Genomic DNA, 23,187 nt, shown 5'->3' with positions numbered 1-23,187 from the left:
TAGGTCTCCGCAGGACACCCTTCATTTTGTACTCCTGTGTCCTTTTTATTCAATGCCTAGGCGCAGATTTCTGGTAGAAATTTTAAAGCGTGCTAAATTAGCACATGCCAAAGATGCACTCATTTTTTTGCAAAAAGCTGCTGATCCCCTGACATAAAGTAGTATTATGAACTTTATTAGAGTTGCGGTGCGATTAAGGGCAACTACAGAGATATTCTGATTGTAATTATCTCAATTGAAATGTTTTATTTAGCCTCCCTTTCATCATATATGGAGTAACAGTCAGGATTCTGATAGTGATTTAATTGTATTTTTAACTGTTTGTATATATGTGCTTTTATGATGTTTTTTAATCATCGAATAAAGATTGACTGTATACTAACATATCTAACTGTATGTAGTAGGTCCTTTGCTACGTAAGGCGTCTTGAGTATGCGGAGTAAGTGAGCTCTCCATGAAAAGTTGCAGAGGGAGCACAGTCTCTGCTTAGTAGTGGCTTGCCATCCTAATCCAACTTGGGTGTATGTAAAGAGTGGGCACTCCATGAACAGTGGCGCAGAGTGCAGGCTGGGGTGGGACCACTTAAGGGGATTGGATCTCTGAAAGATGTGGGCTCAACACAAAGTCTGCACACAGAGTGCAGTCTATACATAGTGGGAGCTTTCCCACCTAATGAGGCTTAGTTCTCTAGAGGGAGTGGACTATACACATAGTCTATGCACAGAGTACAGACTGTGCATAGTAGGCGCAGGCCTACCTAATGGGGCTGAGGTCTCTGGAGGGAGTGGACTCTATGCACAGTCAGCAGTGACTGGGCGTAGTTGTTGCTTACCTACCTAATAGCGATCGCGTGTCTGGATGGAGTAGGCTCTATGCACAGTCTGCGCACTGAGCTCAGACTATGTGGTTTAGGGGTTTGCCCATTTAATGGGGCTTAGGTCGCAGAAGGAAATGAGCTCTATGCACTGTTTGCACACTGAGCACAGATTGTGCATAGTAGGGGCTTGCCTACATAATGGGGTTCATAGCCCGGAGGATGTGCTTTAATTTTATTTTTTTAGTCTCTTCTGCTTGTCCTGTAGAGTCATGGAGACCCAATTTTTTTTAAAATTTGACAAAAGGAATGGGGTTCCTCTGACCACCACATGGCTTAGGGAGCCAGGGTGTCAACTGTCAATATATATTTATAAATTGTGAGCCTTAATGTTGAAAAAGTCAATAGGTCTACTATATATATGTTGATTTGCTCACCTCCTGATAAAGCCAATAGACCTACCTTATGTATTTATATATGTTAAAAAATAAAAGGGGGTTGAGCACCTGTGTGGGGAAGTTGTGCATGGCAAGCCTGTGAGTTAAAGTTACTTTGGGGCACAAATTATAGTTACTTGAGGTAACTATAACTGGTAAAGTTCAGTGTTATGTTTTAACTCACGTTCACCTAAGTATAATGTTGCTTTATCCTTTATTTATTCAGTGAAAATATATATACATTGACATGGATTGAATAGCAAAACTTGACTGGTACTAGGACACTAGCAAGGACAATAGCAAGGGAACAGTAATAGAGACAATCGCAAATAGGCACTGTCACTAGTCTAATGGCATAGGCAAATCAATCCTGCCACTAGGTCACAGGCACAGGGGACACTGAAGCATGAGCAGCAATACTGGCATGAGAACAGAAAGATGAGCAGCAATACTGGTATGAGAACAGTGAGACTGGAGCATTGATATGAGACACAATCACTAATGCTGGGCCACTGGCATTGGGAATTTTCACTGGGAAACTGTGTAGCAAAGACTTACCTGGGGTGTTTAATCTGCTCCCACAACACTCTCTGTACTTACAACCTGCAGGGAACAGAAAATACAATGGGTTAGAAACAAAAGACAGACTAGATGGAGAGAAAAGTGAAGATGACAAAAGCGAAGAGTGAAGAGATGATGCACAGAAAAATACTAAAATACTGACATATGGATGCAACACCAAGCCAGTGAAATGGCACAGAGGCACTAATGGCACAGACTGGAGGGACACAATACTGGTGTACTGACCTATAAATGCTGACATTGGTCACTGACATTGGGAAACTGATACAAGGACAATGACACAAGGACAGCAAACTAGGGACTTGGGCAATGATATTGATACTTTGGCATAAACATGAATACTGGGCACTACCAGTGGTTACTGCCATAGTGACATTGCCTGGGAACACATACTGTGGGATATGAGGAAACGATCATGGAGACAATGACATTTGGATGCTACCATTGGCATATGCATAATGGCAAAAAATCATTTACATGGGGCAATTGGTGCTGGGACACTGACACTGGGCTAACAGGTATCGGGTTACTGCCTTTCATACTGAAATGCTGGCAGGAGAAACAAACACTGGCCCAAGGGCAGCTACACTGGCACACTGATGCAGGATGCTACAACACATGCATGCTGGCTCTAGGAATCAACACAACTCTTGGCATCAGCATGGAGGTAATGAAACCGGGACACTGAAGCCCATAAGTGACATAGGGTAACTATCATAGAAGATGTACATTGTGACACCAACACTTGCACATGATTGCTGATGGAGAGGGACACTGACACAGGGATACTGACAGTAAGGCACTGACATTGGTGACACCAAAACACAGGGTTATCAATATAGACAATGAATGCTAGCATGTAAAATTAGTGTGTAGCCCCAGATACTGTGAGACACTGACACTGTGAAAATGTAAAGTTAAATGGAACACTGCCATTGAAAAAGTAACTGCTGGACAGTGATGTAGACATTGAAATGAACATACCTACACTCAGAAATTGAGATGAGGACACAAACTGGCAAAGAAACATGAGGACCTGCAGACACTGGCACTGTTACAGGGACATTGACATTTGGACTATGATGTGGGGGACAATGTTATATGGACATTGACTAACACTGACAATAGGATACACAATGCAATCTTGACATTGGGACATGGGAATAAAGGCACACAGTGTCTCTGAGAAGGACCATGAGAGATAAAGTACATTAGGTTTCTCTCTCAGGGACATGAGGATATTGAGACACTAATGAGTGGACACAATGACTAGGCCTGTGATATAGACCAGGAGACCACAGAAACAAGTCTATGGTACCACTAACCCAACATTGTTCTTCATCATTCATTAGTGCCAGAGGGCATAACATTGGCAAATGTTGTTCATCAGCAATACTTAATTATCTTCATTTTTGGGACAATAAAGTAGCCTATCAGCTTCCAAAAGTAAAGAATCCTCAGCCATGTCCAAGATAACCAGAAGTCTGCCTCAGTCAATGTGCATTTTGAAAGTGAACCTTTCTGGTTCCAAGAACTGAGAGAAGGCGATATGCTTTCTGCTGTCACAGTAAGTAAAATAAGTGTTTAATGAAACTAGGCATGCTGCATTTGATGGAAAAGAGGGTGGTTCTTCTTTCCGTGGTTGTTTGAACCTTCCTCATCATTTAAACTGCACCACCTACCACCTCCTCATTATGCATGCAGCCACCTAAAGAGAGAGGATTTAGACCCAACATGTATCACTACCACTCCATGTCTGTAGTTTGGGGTTCAAAAAGTACTTACTTTTATAAAAAAATATTAGTGTAGGGACCAACGTTGGTCGTAGGAGGCCTTCACAACATTACTGATTGCCAGACTTCTGAATAACCAGCCTGCCTAATTTTGAATCTACCTTGAGCCTCTTTCATGCACCACTATACACTATTAATAAAGGATTTTTATTGCTGGTGTCCTGGCATTTTACCTTAATACTGCGCCAAAATCTGAGCATCTTGCACCCCGTAAGTACCTTGCCATCAAGTATAGCCATTCCGTGCAAGGTTTACCTGGGGATGTAGTTGGGGGTAAAAACTCAGAACTCAAATAAGTATACAGTAATAGATAATTAATCATTATTCATTCAAGGCTTTTACTTGAAAAAAGTATGTGAGTCACAATGCACAAGTCAAAACTGTACATTAAAGGCAGCAAGCACAAAAATGTAGACAAATGTGTTTGGGGAGTAACCCTGCCTGGGGAAGGAACAAAATACTAACTCACTTAAGTTGTTCCCCGATAGGACAAAATGCCATCAGGTGGATTGGTAAAGGATAATTATATGACAGTCCTCTGGGATTGCAGGTAACCCCCTTCATAAAATAGTATGAACCAAGTTATCTGGAAAGATCTAATAGACCCAGTGTCTTTTGTAACCTCCTCGATTTTTTTTAATTATGCACAGTACCTTGTAAGAAGTCTAACAGATACTGGTGGCTGAATCGCCTCCCCTGCTATTGTGTGTGCTCTCTCACAACCCCAGGGAGCAGATACACCAACTCTGACTCATCCCTGCTGACTTAAGTGCAGGTGTTGTGGGAACATTTAATTCCCATCTAGCATGCACAGAAAAAGTAAGTCTAGAAATATTTCAGATTGGCCTCAAACATGACTGACCATGCTCAAGATGCTTTCTGGAGAATATAGTGCCAGAAGGTTGTCCAGAGTTAGCGGTAAGGGAGACTCAAAACAAACCAAAGTACTGACGCCCACAAGCAAGAAGGGAAAAAGCTATTTTGAAAGATGCTAGTATAAAAAAGGCAACTCACTTAGCTAACTGCAAGGTTTTCTGGGGGCTTCCTGCCTGGTGGTTGAGAGTTTCAGAGGGAATGAGTTGTGGATCTTTACAGAACGGTTGAAGGTTTGGTAGAATAGTAAACACTAAGGGCCTGATTATAGTTCTTCGGATGGGTTACTCCATCACAAACTTGACGGAGAACACTGGTGTACCCTCAACTCCTGTTCCAGCTGTAAATTTAAAAATTGCAATGTTGGTTATGTTAACCCTACCAAGAGGTTTAATGGGGTATCAATCACATTCAAGTGTTTCTAAAACAAACATGATTGAAATTACGGTAATGCTTACAGTTTTCCTCAATGCTCAATCCATGATTGAATTGTTGATTCCATATTGGGGTGGAGATGCTGCAGCATGGACAGTGCCTTTAGAAAACACCGATGCCCCAATTTTGTATTATTGGACCGATTTTAAGCAGGAGTTTGATATGGTTTTTGATTGCACACAGTCACTCTTTCTGAGAGTTATTCGCATGGCTGTGAGGTTCTGAAGATTTGGTCAAATTCATCACACAATTTAGTTGATTAGTAGCTGAAACAGACTGGCCAGAAGAGACGTGAGCAGCCTTATAATATCAAAAAGTCAACAAGGAAATGAATTTATGATATTTCAGTGCAAATAGAGTGTCATCAAAGATCTGTGCGTATTTAGTCAATGAAACATAAGATTAGATTGTCGGCTGGCAGAATGCATAGGAGATTGGACCAGAACAGAGCCATTATGACCTTTTAAACCTCAGGGTGAAGCACCATCCATTTCTGTCTGGGTGAAATCAATCAAGGGATATAGGAAGACTATGAGGGCCCTTGTCAAATGAAAATAAGGAAGATAAAAAGAATCATGGAAAAGAAGGGCAATACTTGTATTGCAAAAGAAATTATTTTTGCAAGGCTTGCCCTACTCAAATCCAACTCCAAAGTCTAGAGGTTGAGGCTAGAAAGGACAGGCTGCTGAATATGATGGAGCTAATACTTTACAGCAAGCAGAGCCTCAACTAATTCTAAAATTAGACAATTTTTGACAAGGAATAAAAGATAAATATTTAGACGTAGCACTCAAACGACCTATCTTTGGGTATTCCTTGGCTGACATTACACTTCATATTGTGAAATGGCTTGTTTTTCAAATGCATTAAACAGACACTGCACTCCCGGTGAGATATGCATCATTTAAAGATGTTTTTAATGAAGGCAAGGCTGATACTTTACCACCAATTTGCAGTTATGACGGCTGTGGGAAACCCACTCTTTGTACAGTGTACTAAAATGAAGTACACTATGTAGGGAGTCCAGGAAATCCCCAATGGAAATGCAGAGGTATAAGAAGATAATACTAACTCTCTTTTAGTGGTAGTGTGGGCAAGCAGTTAGGCTTATCAGAGGGTAGAGTTAAGAATTTGTTTTACTCACAGAGCCAAACAATTAGACACACACTCAAGAATAAATCCGAGACCAATTTGCAAAAATAATATCGATGTTTATATGACCAAGAACACAGTTTTATGGTAAGCACTTTCTGAGATACGATTTTACAAAGTTTGATAAATATATCACTTCAAAGCGCAATTAAGCACCATGGAAAACAATGAGGAGATAGCAGAAAAACACATAGAAGTTCAGGCAATGCTTTAACGAAGTTCACCTTCTCGTTTTAGGTCGGTCAGCATACTTGCTTGGTTGCACGCTGCACTTGACATTTTTAAAACCCTTCTATGTGTTTAGATATAAAATGATTAGTTTCATTTGCTGTATTTGTTTTAGCCTGTTACACTTTTTACCTTTTTAATCAGATGTTGTACTCTTGAATATGACCCTTGTCATGGCCATTGAGCAGGAGAAGTGGGCTCATACTTACTATTTTCTAGATGGTGCATGCTCTAGTCGTCAGTGGGGCTCATACTCAAAAGAGCACGCTTAAGGCAAGTCCGTCTGCGCCCTTCAGTGTCCCAGAAGCGGCAAGCACCGACCACGCTGCCGGTTTGTCTACAGAAGCTGAGATGACTTGTATTAAATTCAGCAGAGCGGAGCTCCTGCTGCTTGCACCTACTAGTAAATGCATAAAGGAGTACTGGGACCCCTCGGAGGAGCTAACCACTTGCTGCTCTGAATGTAGCTTCAAGTTTTCTGAGGCCACGCAGAAACAGATTCCATATAGGACACTGGCAATGGGCAAGTCTGCGGTTAGGACAGCCTTAGTCAAGGCTCGCTCCATACAAAAACACGTAAGGGTTTTAAGATTTTTAGGTTAGACCAGAAAGAGGAAAGGTGGGCTAGCAATCATGATGAAGGAAAAATGGGGCTGTCAGTGTAATGAGATTACTGTGCTAATGGGAGCAGAAGCAATGGGTTTCTGTTTTAATCTCTCACAACAGCACACAGTTGCAGGAGTTTTAGAGTATAGGCAACCTGGTCCAGCAGGATCCTTCCTAAAATCATTGGGCAATGCCATTAAACAGCTGGGCCTAGGATACTCTCATTTTATGTTCCTAGGCGATTTTAATTTACACTTAGGCAAACTCAGGTATGGAGAGGCCATTGCATTCAATGAATCCATAAATCAGTTAAACCTGAACCAATGTGTCTTGAAACAAACACATCAAGGGGGTCACATATTGAACGACGTTTGGTCCAACGTGGCTCTGCTAATGGAAGACGCACTACCTTTGATCTGGGCTGACACTATTTGATTAGATTTTCATGGCAGCTCCCTATAAAATGGGATCAGCTTTCTAATGGGCAAATCCATAGGGTGAATGACTTTAATAAGATCTATCCTCTTGAATTTATGGAGAGTCTAACTCAGAACACTCCAGAGCTATCTGACAGAATCAAGGATGATGCACTAAAATGCTATAACTAGATCAAAAAAGTGACTGAGGAGCTGGCCCCCATCCTCCAGTGCAGAGTGTCCAGAGGCACTCCCTCTAAACCCTGGTTCTCGTCCACTTTAACATTGGAAATAAATCGCTGTTAGACTAGAAAGTAAGTGGAGGAGGTAATATAATTCAGTGGATAGAGAATCCTTTAAAAAAGCACAAACGAACTATTATGCAGCCATATTGAAAGCCAAACAAATGTACTACGAGGCGCATATTGGGAAATCAGGAAGTAATTCAAAAGAAATTTTTATGATCGTTAAAAGTTTTATGATCCCATCTGCCTGCACTAACTCCAAGGAGGCCTCAGTTGAATGGTGTGAAGAACTGGCAGATTTTTTTTGCTTCCATGGTCCAATGTATTCAGGCAAGCCTAGGAGTTGGCTGAATACCAGCTATTGAAGCAGAAACTCCAAACATGAAGGTACCTGCTAGCAATCCTAAACTGAGCTCCTTTGAAGCCATCTCTTTGGAGGGGTCTCTTACTGCTCTCAAAACGTTAAAGTCAGGTTCCCTATTCAACCCATTCCCCCCTAAACTGCTAGCTGCTGGGGCGGATGTCATCAGTTCACTGGTCAATAAGATTCTTAATTCATCCTTAGAAACAGCCACAGTTCCTAGAGTTTGGAAGCAGGCAAAGATTCTACTACTATTTTAAAACCTACAGCAGACTCAGCCGCCCCATTTAATTACAGGCCCATTTCCCTACTGCCAGCTTTTTCTAAGCTACTTGAGAAGCAGGTAAATGGAAAACTGTTGAAGTATGTGGAGATCAATGGGCTTCTCCACTCGAGTCAATCAGGCTTTAGGGCCAGCCCAGCACAGACACGGCTAGTAGAGGTATCGAAATGTATTAGAGGTACCCTGGACACTGGGGGTATAGCAGCACTAATGTTATTGAATCTGTCTGCAGCGTTCAAAATGGTCCTGCATGCCATTCTCTTACATCATCTTCAGGAGATAGGGGCGATGGGGCTAGCCTGGAACTGGTTAAAATATTTTTGCGAAAACAGAAGCCATAAAATATGGACTCCTCCCTGTTCAGCAAGCCCTCAAAAGGTAGATACAGGGGTCCATCATTGTTCGGCATTGAGCCCTACACTTTTTAATATTTATCTCACCCCGCTAATCTACCTACCAGAAAATTTGGAGCAAAAGTGATCATCTATGCGGATGACACACAGTGCCTGGAATACGGGTATAGAGTTGGAAAGTTCTCATGTTAAAACCTGCCCTACCGCAGTCTTTGACTGGCAAGTAAAAGCGCAACTGAAATGTAATGAGGATAATACTGAAATTCTCCTCTTCTGGGAGTTCCCTCCTCAGTTCTGGCTAACCTTTTGGCCAGATAATGCTCTCCCGCCGGATCCCCAATTAGACCCAGGACAAAATTTGGGGATTTGGTTTGATAACATGCTGTCATTTTGTCCCCAAAATAATAGGTTGGTTGGAACCTGCTTTGAGATCATGAGATCTCTGAAGACATTTCTGCCTCTCTTATTGTTCCATGCTAAGAAAACAGTCATTCAAGCATTGACTGCGTCCCATATCGACTATGGCAATGCTCTGCATGCAGGCCTTCCAGAATATCCCCTGGACATAATTCAGGTGATTCAGAATGAGGAAGTTCAACTCCTGCTCAATCTCCCAAGAAGGGCACGTATTAGACTGCATCTTCGGGATCATCATTGGCTGCCGATTAGTGAGAGAGTGAAGTTCAAATCTTTAGTGTTGGTTCATACTGCCCTTTATGGCAAATTATCCTGCTTACTTGAGTACCAGATTTACTTTCTACACCTCGCCAAGACAACTTTGAACTACTAGTAAATGTCTGGCATGCACCCCCAGGATTCACAGACAGAGAACTGGAGGCAGATCACTTACTTTTCTGGGCGAGGTGGCGTGGAATCAGCTCCCCCTGGAATTATGCACTATAAGCAATCCAGGGCTATTTAAAAAGAGGTTGAAGTCCTAGCTCTTTTCAATAAACTGAGCATGCTTTCTCTCTGGATTTCAGCTTGTACCACGCCGGGCATTCTCTGGAGTAGCTGTGCGCAATATAAGTTTCATATCATATCAGTTCGATCTCAGGACCAGGTCCAAAGTTCCAGCAGGAAAAGTTCAGGAGCATACCAGATCGTCTGGAAGCAGAGTGCGGAGATCTTGGAAGCTGCTGCGCAAAGATAAAGGGGACCACTTGGAAAATGCACTGCACAGAAGGACTCCCTGGTAAATACGGTATGTCTCCTTATTTTATTTATTTATCGGAGTGTTTTTTATAGCGTGAACTAGACCCAAAGGTATCAGAGTGCTTTACATGAGCACCAGTTGCATTACAGATGGACATATTTATATATATATTTTTTTGTTATGCAGGGGTAGATTAAGTGATTTGCCCAGAATTACAGGATGTTGAGCGTCCCTGCTGAGACTAGAGCCTGGTTTCTCAGCTTTGAGGTCGACCACTCAAGCTGTTAGGGCATAACCTAGGTCGTCGCAAACATTTTCCCAAGGTCTGAAAAGTTTGGTCTGTGATGTGACCGAGTGTCGCACCGATGCCAGCAGGGTGGTGATCTGGCGGTGTGAATGGGGGGCTTTGAGGCGCACTGTAAGGTGTGTATAGGGGAAGCAAAGCATATACATCTAGTGGCTTAATTGTACAATGTGGAGCCAGAAAACCTGGGATTAATCCAAGCTTCCCCACTTTACCAAATTAAGTGATCCCAGGCAATGGTTTCATTTCACTTTACCTCCTTTTTCTTTTATTATGACATATTAGAGGACCTCGAAATACATGACTTCAGGATGTGCACTGCACAAAATCTTCTCCTGTGTCCAATGTATTAAACTATAATGTTGGCTCATGTATAATAGGAGGCTACCCTAAGAGTGAACATAACAATTATTGAACCTCTTAGTTCACTATTGCCATTGTTGTCAGTGTGGAGGAAGAATGTATGTTTCTAAATTCATATTTGAAAACTATCACATAAAAAAATACTTCTCAATGCACTGATATAATCTGACATACCAAGGGGAAATGGTTTTGCGTGTTAATGAAATACTCTTTTTGAACTTTCAAAGCAACCTTATCATATGTTTACACTTTTGCTGCAAGATTGCTTTGAAAATGAAGGTGTTCCTAAAGGTAAAAAGATGCAGGACACCCTAGTTACTTCTTTTCTTTAACTTCAATTAACATTTAAATAAAGGCTTGCCTGTATATTTAAAATTGTTTTAATGTTAGAATGTTAGTGCTGAGTCAATTGAACAGTAGCCCAGTACTGCTGTTGATCAGGGGGCCGCATGTAAAGGTCAGTAGGGCTGCATGAGGCCCCCCCGGCCGTACTTTGAGTATAAATGCCTTAGAGGAAGGAGGTCACAGGGGCCTGGGGAGCACTGGAGCAGATCTAGTTGGTCGGTGCGGAGGCCAGTGGGGCCGGGTGCAGAGCGAACAGGTCAGCCATGTGTCGTGCGTCTTGAGGTCCTCGTGGTCAAGAGCAGGCAATTTGGAGAGGTGACCTCAGGACAGCTGAACCACTCAGGAAGTGGGTCTCGGGTGTCTCGATGTCCCACGATGGGCGCTTGTTTCTGGTGCTTTAGTCTGGAGTGGACTCATCTTCTTGGTGTTAGCCATTGGGGGTCCGGTACCACGGGTATTAGCATGCCTCGGCTCCGGTAGGTCCTAGTGTCTCCAAACTTGGTGGGGAGGCAGATCTGACCCTCCAGAGTTGTACCTTTTCTTGATTTGGTGCTGCATCGAGGTCATTGGCGAGCAGCAGGTGGACAAACCAGACTTCACTAGATCAGTGCCTGCGGTGTGTAGGGGAGTGATACCTTTCCTCCAAGGGAGCTGCTTAGTGATTTCTTGAAGGCTTGATGTGCTCCGGGGTTCTTGGAGCCCTTTCAGTTTACAGTACGACACAGTAGCTACAATTGTCGGGTTATGGGAGCAGCAGGCAGCGTTTGGCACCTTTTTCTTCTGCAGCAGGGCTTCAGTTCTTGAGCAGCGATTCTTCTTTGTCCTCGTCTTCTCTTGTCCACCAAATTTGATGTTCAGGTCTCGGGGTGCCACCTAAATACTGAATAGGCCAATGGGTTACTTTCCTTTAGGGTGTCTACACTCTCTAGTGACCACTTCCTGTGGGAAGAGGCACTACCCTAGCCCTGATTCCGGTCCTATTAGACTAATTAAGTTCAGCAGTGACCTATATAATATAGGATTTAAGAGGGGCACACCAATTCCTAAGCATAAGAGCTGGCATACAGTGGAACACCACATTCAGAACCAGATTTGGATAATTTGAATAATGTGTGATGCCATTCGGACAGGGTAATTTACTTGCAACATTTCAGTATTTTGTATATGATATTCACAAGGAATATTTGGCCAGTTCATAATAGTGTACATCGATAACATCTCCATGGTTTTAAAATCAGAAGAACAAGTTAAGCATTTTTTCACAACATATCATCAGCATTGCCTACATGGCAAATTGTTAAAATGTGAGCTTCAAGTCACAGAGGAGGAATTTTTAGAATCCATCTTATCACCACAAGGTTTGCAGATGGCAAAACAGAAAGCCAAAGCTGTTTTGGATTGGTCTTGCCCTCATAATGTGAAGCATATACTACAATATTTGGGTTATTCAACTTTTTTTAGGCAGTTTCTAGATTTTTCCACTTAAGTTGATCTTCATATTAGATCATTTAGAAAGGGTAGACGAAGCATTCAACAATCTGCAAAAGGCTTTCACTCAACTCGGGTGAAAGTGCACCCGGATACTGATCAACCATTTTTGTGGAGGCAAATGGCTCAAAAATAAATTTGGGCTCTACTTTATCCCAGCAGCATTCAGAAACCGGGAAGTTAAATCCAATTGCAGGATTGTCTAAAAAATTAACCTTTGCAAAATTAATGATTCTATCTCTGAGAAAGAACTTCTTGCCATTCGATCCAAACAGATTTTAAGGAATTATTTATCAGAAGCTAAATACAAGGTCATTGTATTCACTCAAATATACAATTTTTGATATGTGCCGGAGCTTCTCAAAACTCAACAACAACGTGGACTCTATTTTTTGCAGACATGCCGTCCAGACATCAAACAGGGAATCTGACTCTCTAATAACATATGATGAATCTCAAGACATAAAAAAATTGGGGATTCATCAATAACTGTTTCAAAGTACCAAATAATTGGAATTAAGCTGCCAAATTCCCTTAATTTTGTTTAACACTTGTTATGCAAAACTCCTGGAACTATGCGCCATTCATAGTAAAAAATTCCCACAAACATACAATTTGTGGTAAAAATTTATCCCAAATGCATGTGAACATCAGAATGAAAGTGGCTGTTCACGTTGCTTTTTATTTTTGCACTTTTCACACTATAACATAGCACAAAATGGCAGATTCGCATTTTGCATAATTCTGCCAAAATTGTCCTTGATTACGTGAAAACTAATTACACAACATTGGCACACTCATAGTCATGAGTGTCCCATGTTGGAACACCATGGGTGACCAAAGACACAAGAAATGTTATTGAAATATTCTGGTGGTGTGAGAGGCAAAAATGATGGACTTCACAAAGATCAAGAGCAAAATGGCATTATGACAGTGGTTGATAGTCTATCCAAGAAGGTGTTTTTTATACATTGTAAAGGGTTACTCTTTGCCTTAGAATTAGCCCAAATGTTATGACATAACATAGGTTTGTATGGCCCATCATTATCTATAGTATCTGATTGGGGGAACTTCAAGTTAAGCTGTCTACATGTTTTCAGTCAAACAGATGGCCAAACAGAGTGTAAATCAATCCATTAAGCAATATTTGAGATATTTCTGGAGGATTCACAAAATTCCTGGGTTGAGAAGCTTTGGCTCATAGATTTAGCCTATAATAAATCAAGTTATTCCGCATCTCAGGTTTCAACATTTTATGCCAACGAAGGATTTCATTCTAAAGGCCCTATTACGAGGCTGGCAGTCCGAAGACTGCCAGACTTGTGGTGGCATGGCAGTGGAGGATGCAGCCACCTCCGCCCCGTCGGTCCGGCCACCTGATTACGACTCGAGCAGTCAGACTACTCTAGAACCACCGGCTCTGACAGAGAACCACCATTCCCTGGCATAGGAGCGGCAGTCAGAGGCAGCAATATGCTTGGCGGGACCACCACGGTCCCGCCAAGCATATTCCGAGTTTCCTCTCAGCCACGCTTTTTAGGGCGGTTCCACTGCCATGAAAAGCCTGGCAGAGAGAAAACAAAGGGGGCCCTACAGAGCCCTCCTGTGTCACAAACATATGTGAATGCAAAAAGGGGGGGGGCATAACATGTGCCCCCCTGTGTGCATGCACATAAGTTCCTGCACGGCATGGACTTTCGAGTCCATGCCGTGCAGGAACCTTGTGAGGCATTCCCATTGTGGTGTATTTTTTAAATGCACCGTCACCTTCTAAAGGGCACCACAGGGGGAGCCGACATGCCGTTCACATGCCAAACCACTGAAAAATAGTAATATGGCAGGTGGGTGGCGGCGGCCTTCAGCAGAACAGTGGTGCAGCAGTGTGCACCGACGTACCACTCTGCTGAAAGGTCATAATTAGGCCCTAAGTGTCTTCCACTTTTAGTTCCTAAAATCCGTCAGTCTCTGTCTTCAGGAACAGAAAAGATACAGTAATTGCCCAAATTAGCCTAAAAGACAAACTAATGTAATCAAGCAAAAGACTAATTCTAAAAAATGTGCAGATCGAAGGAGACAATCAAGACCTTAGTATGTACCAGTTGATGAAATATAGCTATCTTCGAAACACTTGGTATTTAAACAGAAATATACATTTTACTGACATTATGTGGGACCTATTGTGATTGTAAAATAAATTAATCTGATGGCATTTGAGTTACAAATATTGTACAACTTGAAAATACCCCCAGTGTTTCGTACAGTTGTTTTTCAATAGTTGCATTCTATGTTATAATTCAATTGTTTGTGTGATTACATTTATTATTTACTTTGTGCACATTGGGGTGGGATGGTTGCCTTTCAGGTATGTATCTCAAGCTGGCCAGGAAAAAGCCTTTGTGTAAAGTAATGTTTGTCACAGCAGGAAACACTGGTACCAACTCCATGCTGGAGCACCCATAAGACAGGCACAATTAAATGTGAGCTCTTACCGAAGAGTCAATTAGGGACAAACAAAGGATAGGCCTATACTATTTCACTCCTTAAAAAGCAGAATCTGCATCCCTATCCCTCACCTCCTTCATCCACCAAATGACACTTGTCAGGAAAACTGTTTAACATCTCCTTGTTAATCAAAAGGTCTCTTGAAATTTCAAAAGCTAGATTGGTCCTTCCATCCTTACTGCAATGTCTCGGTCTTCTCCCTCCAGCCACAGGATTTCAGACTATACACTTCCACTGTCTGGGAAGCCATCCTCACCCCATCCTGTGGCAATAGGCAGACTGTTCTCCTGTTTTTAGGGCCTATTAAAAAGTATCTAAAATAGAACTATCTCACATGCAAATAATTATGATCCTTTCTTCACTTTTACACCCTCACAGTGCATGCTGTCTCAGAAATGTACTCTATGTTCCTAAAGCCCTGCCTGAAAATTTAGACCTCAATTTAAACCCTTCAATAGCCCCCTCTCTTTTTCCTTTGAGCAACCCTCTCCTTACATTCCATCCTCTGCATGCCTTCTCTGTCTGAGTACAGCCTACTCTACGTCACATGCATGTTTGCATTAATTATTGTGTTTCTGCAAATTGTCCATACTTCCTCCTTTTTTGAAAGTCAGACCCTGCAACCTAAAAAACCAATCTCTTCTACCTAATCTACCATCTGCATGAACTTGAATACCTCCCCACTAAGGATCACATTTAACTCCCACCATAAAGACACTCAAGTAAATACATGGAATGGTGTCCTTCAGAGCAAATGACTAACACAGTACCCAACAACAACCAATGACCAATGGATTAGTCACGGAGCTTGGGTTCCATAGCAGCATGCTGCCCAGGGTAAGGCACTTCAACGCCTCATATTGGTTAGGAAACACTATTTCAATGCAATAACAATTGCAATACATCTCTTCTGAAACCAGCATTAAATAAGCAAAAACCTTGACTGCCACTAATTAGTTAATAGATTTCCTGAGTATGAAGTCTAGTGCATTAAATACTCACATTGGAGAAAGGGCCAAGTACGGTACATAATATCTTGAAAAAGCTGTAGCTCAGAGAATGACTCTTGGAAACCTGCTTCAAGGATTCATGCTCTTATATTTGTTAATGGTTACATCCATTGTTCTCAGAAAAAACACGTTTGTGTACACGAGCTTGGCTTTAATGGGAAATACCATCATGGGCACATTTTGATGTCCATCACGCATGCACACAAAACTCAAGTCTAGAGACATTACAGATGGCCTGCAAGTATCTTTTGTGAGAGCCCTGGACGTGTGCAGGAGATGCTGTCCGTGCTAGAAGGTTGTACAGAGTTAAAGGTAAGGAGGACTCATAATTAGCAAATTACTGCTGTTCTCATGAGCAGGAAGAGAATAAGCCTCATGAGAACACATGAACTCTAAGCAGCAATTTTGAAAGCTGCTAGCATAAATAAGGACAACACCCTGAGCTTAGCTGTTCCCTAATTCGCAGTTGAGATTTTCAGAGGTGGAGGCTTTGGATTCACGTTGGTGATTCTTCTTGAAAGTTTTGATAATTGGAGAAGATAATGTTGTAACACCAGAACAAGCTGTTTTTACAGTTTCTAGGTGACAGCGTATACGTATCCTCAGACAGCAGAAAGGGGTTCCCAAAAAGAGTTATAATATTTACTAAACAAATAAGAGTGGCCAAGTAAAATACTTTGTGACATGTTTGGTGAGAAGGAGACTTTTACTCAAAGAAAGATGTAAACTCTCAATTATTTGTCAGAAACAAGATTTCTTGTGCCAATAACAAGGGAAGTAAATTGTGCAGAATACTTTTGAAACAACATAATCTTTCTCGGTGAAGTTAAAAGGAAAGATTATAAACTTTCAAGGAATCACACCAGTCATTCCAACCCTCAGTAAATACAAATCATAATTAAGTGCTTCCAGGTTTGAGGCAACATTTATTTGAATACCTAATTTCAGTATGACCTGTTTAGGGATAATATGGGCATATGTTGAAAATATGGTAAGAACCAGACTCTTCTGATATTTCTTCTGGTAATTATCCTTTATCTTCAGGAGAGTTAAACGGACTACTTTTATGATTCTAGAACCATTATTCATATTGCTGATTCATTCACTGCAAATCCATTCACCTTATCTGGCCACTCCAAACATCTGTAGACAAAATCATATCATATCATATCATAGTCAGTGCTGCTGCAAGGAGGGTTTTGGAATGTACTGCTCCGGAGGAAATTGGACCCTGGCAGTTGGCCTCCAATGGTATGGTGGTGTGCATGCATGCACCTCTTGACAAGGAGTGGCACTGCCAGCACAGGTCAGTTGATGCTGTTCTCATTTACTCTTGTTGGGTGTAAGGAAAAGTTCAATGTGGCTCTTCTTGGACCTAAACTCAAACCCACCAACTGTTTCTCAACAGTGAACCTAGCTTATAGCTTGCTATGAGAAACCACAGAATGGGGTTGCGTGTTTCTTTAGCAATAAGCCCTCATAGGTGCTTCTTTTGTGACCCCGTTTCAGAAAACAATGTTTTTTTAAGTGGCCAAAACTAGTCCAAAAGCAAGAGGGACACAAGGGCAGCGTCAAAATTAGGGACACTGAACTTAAGTCTAGAACGATATTTGATATCTCAGAGATCAGTAATTAGTGTGACCAGGGACACGTCAGTCAAAATAAGGATTGTTTGATTTATGAAAATATACAAAACATAGTTCAGGTGCTCACATAAAACAGTGACAACAAGAGTGATGTGATAAGTGAGGGTGACTTTAAAATATAAACATTGCATTGACAACACATAGGAGAAATTTTACAGTGTAAGGAGTTTTTGTTGTAAGGGTTCAACAGCGTTTCGATCTCAGCTGTATGAGATCATCTTCAGGTCATAGCAAATGTTATCATGTTGAATTCTGAACCGGGCATTGCCGGAGAGATCGTAGCTAAATTGGCTGATGGTCACAGGGGGCGTGAAATCTGTTACATGGAAAAGGAGCAATAATTAGCTCCCGCTGTGACAGGCAGCCGCCAGTGAAGCAGTGTAGCAGCGCGTGCATGTTCCAATTATTATGGGCTGCACGAGGTAGAGCCACGGCATCAACAAATCCTATATGGACCTAATAATCAAGGTTGTGCAGCCTATCAATGGTGCCATGCGAAGTAGGTATCTTCGATAGTCAAATTACATGTACAGGACCTCATTTGTCATCCTGAGAGTGAAGAGCGGAGCTACCTTCAATCAATCAATCAATCAAAACATTTGTAAAGCAAACTACATACCCGCAAGGGTCTCAAGGTGCTGGGGGGGGCTGCTACTGATCGAACAGCCAGGTCTTGAGTGTTCTCCTGAAGGTAAGCAGGTCTTGGGTCTGTCGTAGGCTCAGTGGGAGGGTGTTCCATGTTTTGGCGGCGAGGTGGGAGAAGGATCTCCTGCCGGTGGTAGTTCTTCGGATGCGTGGGATGGTGGCTAGTTATGTTATATTGCATTTGTAAAGCGTGCAGTTACTCAAGAGTGTCCCGGCGCTGAGCGCAACTGGGGAACCCATCCTGGCTTTCCCTGTGAGATGATCCCTACTGGGAATCTCCAAGGTGAAGACAAGCATCCCCGGCGCTAATGGGGCCGTAAGTGAAGATTAAGCAAGCTATTGCCCAGAGTTGCTGAGTGGGATCCATGATTAGAGAAGGCACCAAGAGAATTATCGTGTCCGCTGATCTTGGCCCAAGACCCTGCCATGAGAGGTCGGCGGAGCGTAGCTGGCGGTTGAGGATGTAGAAGGAGAGACGACTGTTGAGGTAGGCTGGGCCGGTCTTGTGGAGTGCCTTGTGTGCGTGGCTGAGGAGCTTGAAGTTCATCCTCTTGTTGACAGGGAGCCAGTGCAGGTTTCTTAGATGGGGGTGATGTGGCTGTGGTGTGGTACGTCGAGGCTCAGTCGTGCTGTGGCGTTTTGGATGCGTTGCAGTCGTTTGGTGAGCTTGGTCGGGGCTCCTGCGTAGAGGGCGTTTCTGTAGTCGAGTCTGCTGCTGACGAGGACCTGGGTGACTGTTTTTCTTGTATATGTTGGGATCCATTTGTAGATCTTGCGGAGCATGCAGAGGGTGTTGAAGCAGGAGGAGGAGACGGCGTTGACTTGCTTGGTCATTGAGAGCGTTGAGTCTAGGATGATTCCCAGGTTGCGTGCGTGGTCTGTGGGTGTTGGGGCTGTCCCCAGTGCTGTCGGCCACCAGGAGTCATCCCAGGCTGAAGGGTTGGAGCCGAGGATGAGGACCTCCATCTTGTCCGAGTTCAGCTTCAGGCAGCTGGCCCTCATCCAGTCGGCGACGGCCGTCATTCCTTTGTGAAGGTTGGCTTTGGCGGTGATGGGGTCCTTGGTGAGGGAGAGGATCAATTGAGTGTCATCGGTGTAGGAGATTATGTTGAGGTCGTGCTGTCGGGCGACGTGTGCAAGCGGGGTCATGTAGATGTTGAACAGTGTCGGGCTGAGGGAGGAGCCCTGGGGTACGCCGCAGATGATCTCGGAGGCTTCGAATCGGAATGGGGGAGGCGGACGCTCTGGGTTCTGCCTGAGAGGAAGAATGTGGTCCATTCCAGAGCCTTGTCTTGGATCCCTATGGTGTGGAGGCGTGCGCGTAGTGTGCGGTGGCAGACGGTGTCGAAGGCGGTGGAAAGGTCTAGGAGGATGAGTGCTGCGGTCTCACCGTTGTCCAGCAGGGTCCTGATGTCATCGGTGGCGGCGATGAGGGCGGTCTCGGTGCTGTGGTTGCTGCAGAACCCTGACTGAGAAGGGTCCAGGATTCGGTTTTCTTCGAGGTATCGGGTTAGCTGTTTATTGACGATCTTCTCGATGACTTTGGCCGGGAACGGGAGCAGAGAGATGGGCCGGAAGTTCTTGAGGTCTCTTGGGTCTGCCTTGGGTTTTTTGAGTAGAGCGTTGATCTCGGCGTGTTTACAGCTCTCTGGGAAGGTCGCAGTCTCGAGGGAGAGGTTGATGACGTTGCGCAGGTGGGGTGCAATGGAGCTGCTTGCTTTGTTGAAGACGTGGTGCGGGAATGGGTCTGACGGAGAGCCGGAGTGGATTGTGCTCATGGTCTTGATGGTGTCATCGATGCCAACGCTGGCCCAGGCTCGCAGGGGGTCGTAGTCGGTGATGTGAGGAGAGTCTGTTGTGTTGCTGTATGTTGGGGCTTTCTGGGTGTTGAAGCTGTCGTGGATGTCTGCTATCTTGCGGTGGAAGAAAGTGGCCAGGGAGTCGCACAGGGCTTGTGATGGCAGGATGTTGTTGGTGTTGGAGCTGGGGTTGGAGAGTTCCTTCACGATACTGAAGAGCTCCTTGCTGTCGTGTGCGTTGTTGTCGAGGCGGTCCTTGAAGGAGGTACTCTTGGCAGCCTTGATGAGGTGGTGGTGGTTGTGGATGGCGTCCTTGTGTGCTGTGAGGCTGTCCGGGGTCTGTTCATTGTGCCGTTTCTTCTCTAGCTTCCGGCAGGCTTGCTTGGAGGCTAGGAGTTCTGGGGTGAACCAGCTGGCCCTCTTGCTGGTGTCTCTGTAGGGGGGTTTCTTCAGCGGGGCGAGGGTGTTGGCGCAGTCCTCGATCCAGCGTCTGAGGCAGTGGGCAGCGTCATCGGTGTTGGAGGGTAAGGTGGGTGGGCTGAGAGCGAGGTGTGCATGAAGTTGATATTCGGTGATTTTGCTCCAGCAGCGGCAGGGGATCTGTTGGGTGCGGTGGTGTGTGGTGGGTTTCCGGAAGGTGAAGTGGATGCAGCGGTGGCCGTTCCAGAGGAGTTTGGTGGTGTGGTTGAAGGAGACGTGCGGGCTTGAGGAGAAGATGGGGTCGAGCATGTGGTCGGAGGAGGCGACATCCGGGGATGTTGTGTCGAGCAGGTCTCAGAGCTCGACGGCGTGTTTGCATGCAGAGCGGGTGTTCAGACGTATGCATCAGAGGTGGTTGAGGTCTTTTTTGGAGGGTGGTTCGTCGGTTCTGAGGCTGGTGTAGCTGCAGTTCTGGCAGGTGACGGGACCGTGTGTGCGTTTCGGGGCGGCCTTGAAGCAGGTGTGGGTCCGTTCGGTGTTGAGAGCGTGGAGTATGCTGACATCATAGTGGCAGCATTCCTTGTGGCGGGTGCGGCGACCAGGGGTTCTGGCGCTGGGCATGGTCCAGGTGCGGATGGGGGCAGACGGGCTTGCCTTAGGCGTGCCTTTGCCTAGCGGCCGGCATATATGGGGAGGTGTGAGGGAGGAGCAGCGAATGGGCAGTCAGGGGGGCGGGGACGCAGGGGATGCAGCGGTAGGAGCGGCGCGGGACAACGAGGGCACAGAAGGCAAAAGGCACAGGTGAGGGGGTAGCGAGTGTTACAGAAGGCAAAACGGGCACAGGGTTACCGGGGCAATGAGGTAAGAGAACACAAAAAGGGCAGAGAGACACGGGACAGTGAGGGGGAAATAGGGAGAACAACAGGCAGAGAGACACGGGGCAGCGGGGGGAACAGAGGGAGAACAATGGGTCGCTTCTCTGGTGGACGATCAGCGTCCTATTTTAAGAAGGATTTTCTCCTTGCAAGCATTCTTTCAGTACCCAATCTAACAGTCATTGGGCTTATTCCTTCTAGGTAGTTGCAATGCAGATCTGCCTAGCAAGATGCAGAATTTCCTGCTTCCTGGCAGATAAAGTTGGCTGTCAATGACCCAATCCCTGGAGCTCAAATTCTTCCTCAGTCTCACTGGTGTGGGATCCCTGGAACTAGTCAAAGATAATCCTTTCAGAATGACTGGAAGCTCCTACCTCATACTTACACCATTAAGATTGTGTATTGCTCAGGTCCAGCTATAGAGCTGATTTTGTCAGTTCCTGTTGGAAAAGGCCACTTCTTTCATACTCAACTCCAATGTTTTGGACCGATGCTGCTTTTTGTAATCTGTGCACTGGTAACTAGGCCTCAGTGCATGTGTTCTGACCCCCAAAACATATTTAGCTATACTCCTAACTGGCATATATAACTTACCCATAAGTCCCTGATATATGGTGCACAGTGTACTCAGGGCCTGAAAGTTCAATGTTACCAGTGTACTGTAGCACCCATTATGCCATCAGCAACAGTGACAGTGCAAGTATGGCTGTAGACCTATCCTTGTTGCCTGTCAATTTTAAAACTGCAAATTCAACCTGTGAAAATGGCTGCTAGTGACAGGCCTTGACATTCCTTATAATAATGTTATCTCCGGCAGAGTTATACTACAAAATTAATTCTTAGACTTTTTAAAATATTTATTACAAGCCCAATTTACTGGTGAAGCTGGATTTGTAATAAATACTTTGGAAAAGGAACTTTAGAAAGTTACCTTTTCCATGCCTAAAACCACTTGAAGGCCATTTTCATAAACTCCAACTGTCATGCAGGAGCTGAATAGCTCTCTTGATGAGGTGTGACTTGCTCCAGTGACATAGGCCTTGGGTACGGGCAGATGTTTTATTAATCTGGCAGGATGACCATCTGGGCTGTGTCCAGGAACTTGATTAACTTCAAAGATGTCTACACTTTTATTGGCAAATGTTAGCAGACACCCTGGTAGGGTCCTCCTTTTTCCCCAAATCCAGCAGGCACCAATCCTGGTGGGAGAGTGCTGCCCCCAGAATTAATTTTAAGTGGCCACAGAGGAGGGGTTGCTCCTTTCACTGACCACACCTCTCAGGTGGGTATACATGCTCTGCACAAGGGAAGCAGTCTTTCATCTTGGACTGAGGAAGAGAGGGGCACGGTGGGTTTGTTTGCTGAGGGCACAAAGGAACTGCTGCAAAAGTGGATCTTTTTCCTTATTGGTTACAGAGGAGCCAAGAGTCACCTCCACCTACAGGCTACTGCCACGCATAAATGTGGCACCCCCAGGAAATACACTTCATAATACTACTTGGCCATGCGAAGACAAAATCAGAACTTCACCTGCTGTTGATACGTGTGGGGAGACTTGAAAGCCTGGATCTGGTTGCACAAAGAAGTGGACTCCAAGGGTCAGTTGGTTGACCTCCTGTTAAACTACAGGGACACAACAGGATGCTAGAAGTCCTTTTCCTGAAGAGCCCAGCTGACTAGTTTCAACTGGAACTGCCTTGTATCCTGCTGGTTGCTTCTGCTGGAGGGAGTCTTGATAATAAAGGGGCCCATTACAATGGCGGTGGGACTGCCACCGTCACCCCGTCGGTGGCGAACTCACCGCCATTGGTGACTGCTTTACCGCCTGCCTCATTATGATGGCAGGCGGTTCTTTAGCGGTCGGAGAGACAGAAAGCCACAGATGCGACATGCTCAAGGAGCCCGTCAGACAGTTGGAGGCTCCTCAATCAATACAATGGTAGAGGTGGTAGGGATTACGATGTTCCTTCCCGCCGGCCGTTTCATAACGGTTTTTCCCCCTACATATCCCTGCACCACATGGCAGGCACCGCATGGCGCCAGCTCCATAGTGCAG

General features: G+C 44.4%; 1 long non-coding RNA gene across 1 annotated transcript in view; it reads right to left on the bottom strand.

Annotated features, from left to right (window-relative positions):
• The window catches only part of LOC146776258 (uncharacterized), an 858,823-nt gene that overhangs the window by 487,387 nt on the left and 348,249 nt on the right, over positions 1-23,187 (bottom strand). The window contains exon 4 of the long non-coding RNA XR_014972116.1: positions 1,810-1,854. This is a non-coding gene — a long non-coding RNA (uncharacterized LOC146776258). The remainder of the gene's footprint in view (positions 1-1,809; positions 1,855-23,187) is intronic.

This window comes from Triturus cristatus, chromosome 12 (assembly GCF_964204655.1).
Source record: "Triturus cristatus chromosome 12, aTriCri1.1, whole genome shotgun sequence".
Classification (NCBI taxonomy): domain Eukaryota; kingdom Metazoa; phylum Chordata; class Amphibia; order Caudata; family Salamandridae; genus Triturus; species Triturus cristatus.
This window is presented reverse-complemented; position numbering and strand designations above follow the sequence as displayed.